Source organism: Pogona vitticeps, chromosome 6, assembly GCF_051106095.1.
Source record: "Pogona vitticeps strain Pit_001003342236 chromosome 6, PviZW2.1, whole genome shotgun sequence".
In the NCBI taxonomy this organism is placed as follows: domain Eukaryota; kingdom Metazoa; phylum Chordata; class Lepidosauria; order Squamata; family Agamidae; genus Pogona; species Pogona vitticeps.
The window spans coordinates 60,604,233-60,619,147 of record NC_135788.1 but is presented as its reverse complement, the minus strand read 5'-3'; the positions used below and the strand labels follow the sequence as shown (position 1 = coordinate 60,619,147).

At 41.9% G+C, this 14,915-nt stretch overlaps 1 protein-coding gene across 1 annotated transcript in view; it reads right to left on the bottom strand.

Annotated features, from left to right (window-relative positions):
* LOC110090022 (uncharacterized) overlaps positions 1-14,915 on the bottom strand; it is a 306,902-nt gene that overhangs the window by 54,620 nt on the left and 237,367 nt on the right. The window lies entirely within an intron of this gene.

Genomic DNA, 14,915 nt, shown 5'->3' with positions numbered 1-14,915 from the left:
GCTACTGAGTCCATGAGTTCACTCTGATTGGGACTAGAAACAGGATACTGGCCAAGGGTTGTTTTTTGTTTTTGGTGCAATTGGCTGGAAATACTATCATAAGTAAGTAAGTTGAACTTCTGCATTTGTGTTCTTGTAATAGTCACCTTTAAGACATAAAAAGGGGGAAACGGGGGGGGGCAGATTGTATTTACATTTCAAGGATTAATATATAGCATCCTGCTCCACTCACAGACAGCAATCCTGCTGAAGTCAGCAACACATTTTTCACTTCCCAGTCTTTCACCTGGGAGATCTTTCAATGTGTAGCTGCAGCAGATACAGTAGTTGCTAAAGCCTATAAGGGGAACAAAAAGACTATACTGGAAAAGCATGTACTAACTGTGATAAATATATATTTTTTCTTGCCTTGATACTGAAAATCCTCAGGGAAAAAATCCCATGGGTGGAAGAAACATCCTGACACTTTAAGTTTCTTTTGCAATTGTGAAATGTAACCCAATTTCTGAAATTGCATCTAACTCATGTTGGGGCTTTTCTACCATGCCTCAACTGCCAAAACTTCTTATGTTGTTTTTGTATAATGTCATATCAACCACAAATAAGAATCCTATAAAGTCTGCTGGCTTTTTGTAACTTTTGGATTGACCCCAGAAAAGGGTTATTCTGTCAATATTCTGTTGTGTGAAAAATCTGAATGGTTCAAGCATGATGGAACAGAATTCCCTGAGCTGAACTCTGAATGTGGGCTTTATTGTGAAATCAGGGTTACCTTTCAAAGTCTGTTTGTCTTTCTAGGGAGGAGACTCTAAATCCACAGATGCGGGATCAGCTGCAGGGGTCAGGGTGCAGTGCAGGGGTTCTCCCACAAGGAGACTTCTCCACTGATGGAGCTGCTCCATTTCCCCCAACAGTCCATTTCCCCCTGGGGAAGCTACCACTGCTGGTGTCCCCCCCCCAGTAGAAACAAGAGTGAGGTCCTAAAGCAAGGCATTCAATGTTTGTTGCTGTTAGTCATGCAGACTCTCTTTCTCTAGGATGAGATGAAACTGGGCTACTCATGTATACCTGAACGACACTAGCTTGGACTAGCTAATTTTCATCTGCTTAGTGAAAAGCCTGACAAAAGTGGTGCTGTCACTTCTGCTGTGAGCAGTGCAGATCAGCACAGTTTGGAAGGAGGCGGCAGAATCATAATCTTCAAGTCTATACAGGGAAAGGATTTTTTTTCTTCTTTTGACTACAACTCCCACTGGCCATGGTATCAGATATATTCTGGAATCTGCAGTCAAAAAGTAAAATTTCCTCTGTCTGCTTCTTTCTTGTCTTCGCTTAAGGTTCTGCTCTCAACCATTCATATTCCATAACAAAACACCTGCAAATTCAACTGTGGATCTGGCTTACTTATTTTATTGTTTACATTTACATTTTCTTTTTCCCAAACAGGCGAAGTTTGTGTTATGGCTTTCCTCCTCCCCAGATGAATCCTAACAAGAATCTTGTGTGGTAGAGGTTGGGCCAAGAGAGTGACTGGCCCAAGGTCATCTAGCAAGTTTCACTGCAAGTGCTGATCCATTTTTAAAATTGAATCTCTTACACTAAAGGTAAAGTTTATATGTGTCAAGAGAGAGAGATAAAGGTATGTCCACATACACTGGGAAATGTTCTTTGCACTGTTAAAAAATCTGCAACGATAGGCTGTTGGACTGAAACTGGCCTTGATGAAAGGTTTGACATGCCAGTTACTATTCTAGTTGTGGAAAACAATGAGGAGAACAACGCTTCTAACACTGTCAGAGAATACAGACTATGCTTCAACTGCTTAAAGTCTGCTCCTCAAAGTGGCCCACAGGGAAAAAAGCAGTCGCTCATGATATATATATGCAATGATTTCGATGCATGACAAGAATGTAAGTACAAAAATGATAATTTTCCATGATATTAATACAAACTTTTAATCATTTATTACTGTAGTATTTCTGGTAATTCTGAACCACAATACAATATGTATTGGTTATAACTTAAATTTATTGCAGTCTTCAGTTATATACTTTTACCACTCCTGTCTGGCTGTGAGCAACGGGCACTAGCAATCACACTTTTGCAGGACTCGAAAGGCAGAAATACAAAAGACTCGAAACACAAAAATTGTATTGGCATATTATAACCAATACAATTTTTGAAGTCAGAAAAATGATATGGCCCAGACTTTCTGTGCTTTCCTGCATCGTAAGTTTAGAACCTGCCAGTTCAACACAAGACTTGTGATAGATTTAGTTTGTACCTATGCACAAAGCAGTAAGGGAAAGATTACACCCTAAGGCTGGAATAAAAAATCCAGATACTGAGCCTATAAATTCAATAACAGTCCAACTAAATTATACATTCTATATAAACATGCACAAATCAGATTAGCAAAGTTTGTTATGGTTAAATGGAAGGAAAAGGATATCTGAAGGGCATGTATGGGTGTGCAGCTGTTAATAAGGTAGACCAGTTATATATCCAGACAAAAATTAAAAAATAAATGAAATAAAATACATGGCATCTTAAAGACTAAGTATAATATTCCATTGTGAGCCTTCACGGAAACATCCACTTCCTCTGTACAAGGAAGCAGCAATTGATCAATTCCCAGGGTGACCATTTTGGTCTGGTGAAGACTTTAGTCCATACTGCTTCCTTGTGCAGAGTAGCAGAGTCTCCAAAAGCTGACTCTTGATTGAGGCTTCTGCTACTCTGCATCTCACAGGAAGGGTAGGATTATCCACCGAAACCAGGATATCTGGTGCTACTGTCACCTTGCCAAACCCCTTCCTCTACCTAGCCTGTATACACCTGTAATTTTGCTTCACTCTGTGATGTCTGAAGAAGTGGATGTATCCACAAAGGCACACACTGAAATATAACAGCCTCTAAGATGCCACATCTTTTTATTTCATTTATTTTTAATTTTGAAGTTTTCTCTAAGAAGTTTCCTTCTTAGCATCATGCATAATTATACATGTCTCTGCCACTTCTCTTTCTCCTCTTTTTTTTTTTTTTTTTTTTTGGCCTATTTTTCTACACTGGGGAAGGCAATGTGTGGCTGACTAGTCAGATTAGATTAGATATTTAAAAGCTTGAAGTTTTGTATTAAATTAATGGGGGAAATTGCAAACCAACGGAATATAGGCAATAAATAACTTGCATGTACGCACAAATGGTGAACCAATGCAGATGCTTCCTCAACCTCCAGTGTCCCTAGCAATCAACATATCTATCAATGACATTTATTTCTTGATTAATCCTTAGATCACTGTCTTTTAGTGCCTATATAAAAATTGCCATAGAATAGATGGGAAAAATACTTTGAAAAAAAGCATTTTCAGGAAATGCAATGGATGTTTATTTGGAAGGCTGACTGCTGAATCTTTGGCTATTACTATAACAGAATGCTCTCCTACTACAGAATGCCATGGGGTAAACTTATATGTGATAGAGGCATCAACCTGTCAAGCCATGCCGGTTCTCCATGCAACCTAAAAATTGTCTGAATCACAGAGTTCCTATGGGTTGTTTCCATGCCCACATGTGTGACTAAAGTCCAATTCCAATGTGCAGAAATTGCAAAGTTTATCTCTTCAGAATGTAAGCTGGGAAACCACATTTATTATTGTTTCCTCCTATGAAAAAATTGCTGCTAAACCTTTTCTACCAATAAATATGTCATATTCTTGCAGTGGGGAAGAATTAGCACTATGAGGAGGGACTCTGTTAAATGCACTAAAGCCAGGTTCATATTTTCCTGTGTGGAGGAAAAATTCTACAGCCAGCTAGTTTTGTTCAGTTTTGTTTTATTTAATTGGAAGCGACTAAAGAATTAGCTGACTAAAGATTCTTCACTAGTGATATTTAGACTACAATCATAAACATGGCCTAAATTTCCAGTAGAGATATGCAACTTCATTGTAAATCTCTTTTCAGTTCCTCATGTCCATAAAACTGGTCTTATAATTCCTTGTGATAGCAAAGACTGCATTCCATCTGATTGCACTGCTACATTACCACACATATATCATATGTTTCCATTTATAACACCCCTTCATTTATAAGATGCAAACACACACACCCAATTTTCTAAACCAAAAATTAAGAAAGCTTTGAGGGTTCAGCCTTTGGGCTTAGAACATCAGATATTTTGATTCTCTGTTGAATTTGAACCTACAGACTCCACCCCCAAGGAGTTGTGTTCCAATTGGTTTGTTCAGGATCAGCTGATGTCAGTTCCATAAGGCTTAGAGAAAGCTAAGTCTCCTGACTGTAGGAAGCTATGCCTTGTGACTGAAGCCTGTTTACAGAGGCAAGATATGTGCTGTTTTGTTTTCTCTTCAGCTATCTCAGCTTACTTCTGTGTAAAATATGTCCCTCAATTTTTAATGTAATGATTTTAGGAAAAAGTAGTGTCATATAGATGGAAAAATATGGTAGGTCTAGCTAGGTAGCTGACAGAAATCCCCAAGGAAAATGGGTAGCTCTTGGAGTGTTAAGAAGCTGTTTAACCAGTGTTTGTGTTCCAGGGCCAAGAACCAAGAATCTTCCTCCCAATATGTAAGTTTTTTGTAAGTACATTTTCTGAAATAGAACATAGTTTGATCACTTGGAATCACTAGTGGTTGAGTCCAAATACAGGTTTGATACAATTGTTTCTGAGAATTAGGACATAGATGCTAGTCTTCCAATATTTCCTGTGAAACGCTGTAATTGTGGTTTTGTTGGAATAGGGGCACTTTACCAATAATTTTGCCTTGGTAAATGCCCAGGTTTGCTCTTCTCTAGAAGTGGCCATGGGTCCTTAGAAGCTGTTCTGGTCTCCTGACTTTCTCATAAGCAAAAGAAAAAGGAAAGGAAAAATCAAAAGTTCTCACACCACTGTGGCTTTTATCCTGCCCAAACAGTTTTAATGGTTTGTAGTAGTTGCCATGAAACATGCCCCTGTCCATTATACTAAGTGTCAAGTTTTGGAACAAGCAAATGACAAGCTGAATTGGTATTCATTTACACATCTATAACATTATCTCCATGTTCTTTTCAGCTAGCATGGAACTAGGAAATTTTTCTTGCAGTTGCTTGCAGAAATGAGTTCACTAGAGAATAAAGAAATAAATTCTGGTCTCTATCATAGCTAGAAGATGAGAGGCTCCTGGAAAGAATAGGTCACAGGTGATAAGATGTAAACCATCCTATTGGACTATGGGAGGACACTCTGCTTCAACTGTTGCCTATGGAGAACAAGGGAAGTAGCTATCTAGACAGTAATTGTGCACATACTTGATTGAGAGCAAGCCCCACAATGGGATTTATTCCAAAGTACATAGGATTGCCCCGTTACCCTGTTAAGCTATTTCAGAGATCATTTAACTCAGTGGTTCTTAACCTTTGTTACTCAGATGCTTTTGAACTGCAACTCCCAGAAACTCCAGTCAGGACAGCTGGTGGTGAAGGCTTCTGGGAGTTGCAGTCCAAAACTCCTGAGTAACCCAAGGTTAAGAACCAGTGATTTAACTGATACAGTTAACCCTCGACTTACGAACGGCCCTAGTTACGAACATTTCGACTTACAAACTGCTCTGAGAGGACAAATATTTCCTTGATTTCCAAACTTTACTTCGAGTTACGAAGGGAGAAAAAAATGCACGGGGAAAGCGCGAAATTTGAACTTTCAGTTAACCGTTGGCTAACCGAAAGTTCAAACTGAACGAACACCACATCCTTTCATCTCTTTCGATTTTTTCCCCTCCCCTCCTGTTGATTCAGCGGCTGGCAGGGAATGGATCTCAGGAAGGGGAGTCGGGACGGCAGGGAAAAGAGCTCTTTCAGAGGCACATTGGCCAGCACAGTCACGGCCCCTGATGTGAGCTCCCTGGGAGGAGGAGGAGGGTAGGTCAGGTCCGTTGTGACTGCTCCCCTCCCTCCCTCCGTCGCTCCTTCCTTCCCTCCATGCCTACCCCAAGCAGATCCACCCTTCCTGAGGCAGCGCTGCCTGCCGGTTCGGCTGCCGCCCTGCCTGGGGAGGGCAGCTTGGGAGTGGTGATTTGGGCAAGGTGTCAGTCACGGCCATGCCATGCTTCCTCCCTCCCCAGAGGAGAGTGGACCTGCCGTCTCCTCTCTCCCCCTCACCTGCTCCTGCAGCGGCAGCGGGGCAGAGGCCCTCCCCAGGCAGGCTCCCCTCCCTCCGCTCCCATGTGCTTCGCCTCTCTGGCCCCTGCCCACCCTCCTCCCCAAGTGGGCTCCCCTCCCTCTGCTCCCACGCGCTTTGCCTCTCTGGCCCCTGCCTGCCCTCCTCCCCAGGTGGGCTCCCCTCCCTCCACTCCCACGTGCTTTGCCTCTCTGGCCCTGCCTGCCCTCCTCAGAGGCCACGATACCACCAGGTCGCAGCCATCATCTCCCCCCGGGCTAGGATCCTGGCCGCCGCTGCCGAGCACAGGACTGGCCATGCTGGGGATCTGCCACAACCAGCTGTTCATCCTGCTGCTTTTTGGGGCACTGCTGAGTGCCAATCTTTATTTCCACCTCTGGCCCCAAGTGCGGCGCTGCTTGGCCCCGGCTGGAACCGACAAGCCGGGCTGCACTTGCCCTGCTGCTGGAGTCGTCAGAGCCTCCTCTTCTTCTGCGAGTCCTCCAAGGGCCTCGACGAGGCCACTGGACGAGGAGCAAAGTCCCCCAGCAGCCAGCTCCAAGCTGAGGCAAGAAACCAGCTCAAAGGTAGAGGTTCTCCTTGGGCCAGCTTTCGTGGACTGAATGCAGGAGAGATTGGAGTGGGGGAGTGGGGAGGAAGGACAGAGACTGGACTAGGCAGAGCTAGAGAAAGTTAGGGGTTGCCTCAACTTTTTCCAGAGCCCAAAAACTTTGCTCTTAGCTGTCTGTACAGACTGTAATGTGCAAACTTAATCCTTAACATCTCAGTTGAAAAGAGCACAAAGACCTGGAGCAGTCCTAATAAGACAAGTTGGCGTCTTCGTTTTTTTTAAAAAGTGGAGCCACAGTCTTTCTGTTAAAAGAATTCAAAGTCTAATAGGGGAGGCTCAGCAAAAATGGGCTTTGACTGCCGCTTACCAGGACATCAGCCCTGTTCTCCCTGAAGGGCCAAGTGCCTGTTTGGGCTGGAACCGAGGCTCTTGGCTGCGTACGAGCACTGTGCTACCCCTCCCCCATAGGCAGCACTCCTCCTCCCACAGTATTTCCAGACCGTGTTGGTTCCGATTGTGGTGGAACTCTGTATGGGGGGAGCAGAGCCAAACCCAGCAGTGCTGAAAATCAGGGGGTACCTGCGCTGTAACCATCCGAGTCCGCCATGCTCTACCCAATCAACTATAATACTGACAAGGACCATTCTCTGACACATAATGTAGGGTTTTGTCAATCTAGGCAAATGGCTTCAAGCAAGGACAAAACTAGCCTTTCACTGTTACACTAACATTTCAGAAAAGAGCTGAGTGTTCTCATCACAGCCCACAACTAATGCTTCAACTTACAAACCACCCCTCGACCTAAGAAGTAAAAACAGCCAGAATGGATTAATTGGTTTTCAATGCATTCCTATGGGAAATGCTGATTTGACTTAAGATATTTTCAATTTACAAACTTCCTTCTGGAACGGATTAAGTCCGTACGTCGAGGGTTGACTGTAGTTGGGGTGTTTTGATATGGATTTTCAAAATATATCCATACCTCCTTCCCTCTAATACTTTGAAAGTCTGAACAAGTATCCACAGTAGCTTTTGTTGATAAGTACACATCATAAGCATGCTGTTTAAATACAGTGGTGCCTTGAGTTACGAACTTAATTGGTTCCGGAAGATGATCATAACTCAAGTTGGTTGTAACTCAAAGCACCAGTTCTCATAGGAATACATTGAAATCACATTAATCCGTTCCAGCCGGGGAAAAAACCACCACTGAAAAAAAAAAAAACCACTGCAAGACCCATCGGAAATGCGATTAATCCTTTCTGGAGGGAAAAAAACCCACACACCGAAAAACAAACACTGCAAGACCCATTGGAAATGTGATTAATCCATTCCGGCCGGGGGGAAAAAACCACACTGAAAAAATCCATACACTGCAAGACCCCTCACAGCACAGAAACATAACAAACCGCAGCCCAAACCCATGCTGCAAAACCCTGTACTCAGAGCAGGCATTTTAAAAAGCAGAAAGCAGTACCAGGCTGTCCGAAGCCTCCTCCAAACGCACACTCTCTAACCATTGGGACGAAAGAGCTACAGAGAAGCAGCCTCTTCGCCGACCAATGGTTAGCAGTTTACATTCCCCGCCTTTTTTCTGGTCTCATCTCAAAGCTCCGGTCGCAAGTAAAAACAAAATTTTGTGGCTGGAGCTGGTCCTAACTCGAATTGGTCACGAGTCAAAGCGTTCGTAAGTCAAGGCACCACCGTATGAGCATATTCAAAAAACATTCTATGAAAAAGCTTCTGGTACACTTAAGTGTCCTCACAAATATATGCATTACTCATTTGTCATCTGTGGATTCCAGCTATCATCAAGTGTGGCTGGTTAACATGTTTAAATAAACCATCAGAATTTTAGTATCATTTGATATGAATTCAAATGCAATGTTTTCTCCCCAAAGACAACATCTATATTCAGATGAGAGCCAAAAATTATGAGTAATAAAGCAGTGCATTGAACAGCAGCTGTGATCGTTTAACATCAACTCTGCCTAGGGACTACACAGTGGACTACTGTAGACCCAGGTTCTGACACACATCTCAGGAAATTATATTGCCAGTGTAGCAGCTTTTGATGCTTTGGCTTTGCTAAGGGTGCATGTATTCAAAGAAGAATGATCTTGACTGTGGCAGAGTCATGATACTACAGCAAGCAGCTAAATCCAGCACCGGCTTAACTTAGTGGCCATTGAAATGAACAGAATTTGTTAGTCATAGGTGTGAAGTCCCACTAATTTCACTGGACAGACTCTGCTATTAATGAAATCTGTATCCCCCGCCTCTATCAATTAAGTTAATACTTAAGTATCTGTATCTTCTGGGGTTATTCCCCTCGCGATAAGTGCTTGCTGCTGGCACTGGTTAATGTTGTCCATCTGCCTTTGTCCTCTCCTTAGATGTTAAAACTTTGTGTCATAATAGAAAACAACTTGATTTGATTCTAAATGGCTTTTAATATTTTATTGTACTATATTGTAATGGACATATTATATTTTTTTATATTGTTTTATCTGATGTATGTTGCAATGGCCTGTGTGCCATGCAATAAACTTATTTTGCTTGCTTGCTATTACATCTTGTTACATCTTGACTTAGGGTTTTCAGGATATATGAGATGTTGCCATTTCCACCCCCAATGAGTCTCCATGGTTGACGGGGATTTGAATCTACATCTCCTGAGTCCTAGTCCAACATGCTATACATTATGCCATACTGGCTCTCTCACTTCAATGGCAGCCTAAAGTTGCATTTAGCCCAAGTTTTCTACTTTACCTAGTTCTGCCTTCACCAACTAGAACAAAGTGGAGTATGGTCAAATGAACACTGAAACTCCTGTGTCTCCTGAACATTCGTAAGTATGTAACCATAGCTTCATTTTTAGAATCAACAATACAGGAACAATCTCTTGGATGGTTCATGTATGCTTTCTTATTATCTAAAGGCATAATCAAAATTTATATGTATGAATAAGCCACCATAGATTAAATACCAGTCATATAAGGGCCAAAGAACTACAGTGGTGCCTCGCATAATGAGTGCACCATTTAACGATGAATCCGCATAGCGACGCGTTTTTTGTGATGGCTAATGCGATCGCATTGCAATGTTTAGAAAACAGCTGATCGGTGGTTCCAAAATGGCCGCCGGACCAGCAAAATGGCCACCCGCAGCGTTTTCGCACCCTGTCCTCGCTTACCGGGCAGCAAAAATGGCGGCCGGATGGGGGAATCTTCGCTTACCGGTGAGTTTTCCCCCACAGGAACGCATTAAGCAGAGTTTAATGCGTTCCTATGGGGTTTTCCCCCACACACATAGCGACGAATCCGGATAGCCACGTTAATCCTGGAACGGATTAACGTTGCTATGCGGAGCACCACAGTATTAATGTATATTATGTGAATACCATTCTGTGCAAGTCCATTTATTGTTTTAATTTCGAAAGAAAGGGTGTGGGACCCCTATTTAGCTGACTGTGCAGAGATAGGGAAAGTTTAATTCTCCCCTCTCCAGCAACTTCACCTTGAAATTCTACCTCTCTGTGCAGCAGTTAAATTAAATGTAAAGCCTCCCTTGATGCCAATGCAGTCTTCTTCTACCTTCAACTACTGTGTTTGTAAATGGAAGCATCTGGGGAGGGTAAGACTACCATCCTTGCCTGCACCTGTGCTGGTTTCAATCCAGATCAAAGCATACATACTAATTTAAAAGAGAGAAAAAACACACACACACACAGAGGGAACGGCATGCTACATACAGCAATGTGCTGTTTCATTCCCCTGCCACCCGATCCCGAAGCCCAATGCTTTAAAGTGAAAAAGCTCAGATGCTCAGATGCCAGTCATTTGGATGCCAATTCTGAGCAGCAAGTGCTGCTGGGCATTTGGCAAGGGTACCTGCCAGAGATTCTGAAATGACCTGGAAGAGCAGAAATAGATAAGAAAAAGAATGGCAATTCACAGTTACAGCTTGTGTCTGCAGTGACACAACTTTGTTTCCATCTGAAAATACCAGCTGGTGGTTGATGTATAGTGTGGAGTTTTGGTCCTTGGTCAGTTCTTAGCATCAGACATTGTAATTAATTGTCATTGGCAAATGTGATAAGAAGCCAAGGGCTAAGAAACACAGCTAGCTTCCTCCTTCTCTGTTTCATCTCCAAATCAGCACTGTGGTATCTTGACACAGCAAGGATGCTGCAAGGCAAAAACAGCGTGGTACTTTTCATTAGACCTAACACTCACTTGGACATTTTTTTGAAAACCCAAACAAACCCTTGGGCTGCTTTTTTTAAAAAAGGCGTTCCATAATAGTCTTTCAGAATTGTAACTCTAGCTATTTCTATTAAAGGAAATTCACACAGCAAGTCTATCCAGCAAGCTGAACTCCCCTAATCACATGTTTCTGTCTGCCATGGTTGTCCAAGGGGGGACATCCTTTTTACAAGATCATATGTTGCGTAGCTCTGCCACTCAGATTTTGATCAAAGTTCTTTTATAGTGCTGTAAAGAAAAGGGCACGGGAGGTAGAGCCAAACATGCAGCCAAGTCACTTGAATCTTTTGGTTCCCTAACTCTTCATATTCCTTATGGATCCCATAATTAAAACAAACCAACCATACACAAATGAATCCATCAGATGGCAGAAGGCAAACATTTAATATGAGAAAAGGGAGAAAGAAGGAAAATAGGCTAGAGATGCTTAGAACAACTGGAAATCATTTAATTTTGCATACAAATACTATAGTAGTAAATCATACCAATATTGAAACATACAGCAGCTCCATCCCATTCCAGTATCTTTTTTAAAAAATCAAGAGTGAGTTTAGAGAGTTAGAACACTCAGTAGCCATTTAATCCAAATACAACACTGATTTCTAAACAGAAAAGACTACAAACACGCCTGCTATTAAGCATGGACAATAATTGTCCTTCTGCTTTAACAAATCAAAGCAGCAGTTAAAAGATTGCATTATCTTGGTTTTTGCAGAAATGACCTTTAAAAATTATAATGAGCAGCCATAATTAATTGCATTGATTTCCAGACAATTACTAATCCCCTATGCTTCCTTGCCCGAACTCTAGGTGTAGGCTGCTTTTTCTCTCCTATTTTTGAGAAATGCTGGAAAGGGGCCTCCTGTTTGCTTAGTTTCCAAAACTGTACAGGTTAATGAAGAAATCACGAATTGTCTTAAAAGATTTATTATGGCATGATGGTAGTTGTGCCATGTATTTTGCTGAAGCACAGCAAAAAGTAACCTACAAGCAAAATCAAAAGATTTGGGTGCCCTAAACAAAAAAAAATTAAGTACCAAGTTTCCCCGAAAATAGACAGAGTCTTATATTAATTTTTTGCTCCAAAAATGCATTAGGGCTTATTTTCAGGGGATTTTTTTTTCAAGTACAACAATCTACATTTATTCAAACTGAGTCATGTCATCTTCTTCTGGTTGCTGCACAAGGGTGGAGGGCGGGGTTCACTTAACTGGGGATTATTTTTGGGATAGGACTTATATTACAAGCATCCTGAAAAATCATACTAGGGCTTATTTTCAGGTTAGGCCTTCTTTTTGGCGAAACAGGGTGTAGCGAAATGCCAACAGGTGATGTCATTCCTGCCTGTCCATCACAGAAGCTCAAGAGGGAGGAGCCAAGGATAGGGCAGGAGGGGTGGAGTTAGAGAGACAGTTGGGAATGTGGAATGGCAGTTAGGGTTTAGAAGAGAGAAGGAGAGGGTTAGTGAATTGAGCTGAGAGTGTCAGGAGAGGGAATTGAGAAGGTTAAAATATATTGAACAAGCAGGAATGAAGTTATAAGGACTATAAGATAGATATTGATTAAAAGTATATAGTAGTTTGGAATAAGAGTGATTGCATACAGAATCCAATCCGTATTAATACCTGATACAGTTCCTACGTGATTTACCTTTATGATTTACTTAACAATAAAAGAATATTTGTTAATTAAACCTCTGATTCCTAAATTCAATAACCCTTAGATTTGTCAGCACACATGGATAACCTGAGTGGTATTAGGAGAATACCTGGTGCCAGCTAGAAGAGAAAAGGGGCATGATCCTTTGTGAGGGCCAAAATAAATAGGGGCAACAAGGTCGATCGCCACAGGTGGTGAGCTGCAGTGGGATTCGAAGAGAAAGAAATCCAGCAAGCCAAAATAAATAAGAAATTTTCTGGTTCTGGGATTCAAAGCGAATGAATGCCAGCAAGCTAAAAGGAAAAAGAAATCCTCTGAGTCTAAGAGACCTGGTTGTCAATAGTCCAAGTTAAGGAGTGGGAAACCCTAAAGCTCTGTGTGAATAGCTTGGTAGGGACTTCTGATTGTGGAAAGACAAAGGCAGGAAAAGACTCTGAGGAGATTTCTAGAGTTTACCTCAAGCTGAGAGAGTAAGGATCAAGAAGTCTAGCTTTAGATCCCAAAGCTCTGAGAAAGGGAGCAGTGAGGGACCAAAAGTGGAAGCCAAGGTCTAAAGGAATAGCTGAGGCGAATAACAGAGGCTTACAGAAAATAAAATTTCTTAAACAGCTGAGTGTCTGGAGGCAGAAAGTAACAGGGTCTCAGACACAGGAACAGCGACGCTAGGTGCCTAAAGTAACAAAGTAGCAATCTGTGGCTCTCAGGGAAAGCTACAAAGTATCAATCTCTCTAACACAGAAGAAAAAAAGGTCCCTTTTAAAACAAGGCTTGTCTATCTGAATCTGGGAGATAACAGATAAATCATGCCTTCTATGAGAGGGAAACAGTTAACAATGGAGGTATCGGATGTGCAAAGTTTACCTCATGAAGAGGAAAGTCCTCTTGAATTAGCTGAGCAAGATGATGATGCTCAGGAGGATGCTGCGCAGGAGGATGATGCCTCAGGGAGAGGAGAAGCTACTTTAACCTCCCAGGAGTTTCAAAAGTGGAAATTGGAAAAGGAATTTCAACTCAGGCAAAATGAGTTAGAGGCAAAAGAAAAGGATGAAGCCAGACAATTGGCCATGGAGCAAGAAAGGAGACAACTAGAAATAAGAGAAAAAGAAAGGGCTGAAGTGAGACAGATGGAAATGAGGGAAAAAGAGATGGAACACCAATTTAAAATGAAACAATTAGAATTAACAGCCCTAAATCAGAATAATAACAATTCAGCAGTTGAAGATTTCAAAAAGAGACCTTAAGAAATTCCCACAATTCAGAAATGGAGATAATCCAGAGGCATTTCTGATTCTGTTTTAGAGAGCCTGCTGGGACTATAGAATAGAAGGATCAGAGAAAATTATTATTTTATGAACCCAAATAAGTGGAGAACTCACTGAAATATACACCCAAATGCCCCCCCCAAAAGCAAGAAAATACAAAGCTTTTAAAAAGCTGGTTTTTGTGAGGTTTGGGATCAATGCAGAACATTTGAGGTGGAAGTTTAGGGCAGTGGTTCTTAACCTTTGTTACTCGGATGCTTTTGAACTGCAACTCCCAGAAACCCCAGCCAGCACAGTTGGTGGTGAAGGCTTCTGGGAGTTGCAGTCCAAAACTCCTGAGTAAGCCAAGGTTAAGAACCAGTGGTTTAGGGCATTGACCAAAAAGCCTGAGGAATCCTATTCTCAGTTAGGGGCAAATATGATGAGATATTTGGAGAAGTAGCTTGAGCAGTCAGAGGTCCAGACCGTATAGGATATGAAAAATATCATTGGTCTTGAACAATTTTTCTCAGTTCTACCTGGGGAATTGCGGTATTTGGTAAAAGATAAAAAGCCTAAAAATATTTTGGAGGCCAGCGAAATAGCTGACCATATTACAGAACTAAAACATCCAAGATATTCTGAAGTAAAAATTGGAGGGAAAGCTTGGGATGACAGAAAGAACCCAGAGAGTACATCAGAGATCAACAGGCAGTTGGAAGCCATTTTAGAGGCAAGCCCTCAGAGCAGAGCCAGTAGAGATATAAAAACGGGAAGGAAAGGGAGATAAGTCCCCAAGTTTTGACCAAATTTTTCTAGATCCTGTTTTGGTTGTGGAGAACAGGAACACTTCATAGCTCAATGTGCTAAGAATAGAGAGTTTGGGCAATGAAAAGGGAATTTGAATTTGCCTAAGAAAGTATACTGCATACAGCAGAATGAGGCACCCATGGGGCAGATGAAGCGGGCACCATAGCAAACCCAGTTACTGCTAGAGCAGAGAGCCCAGAACAACAAGA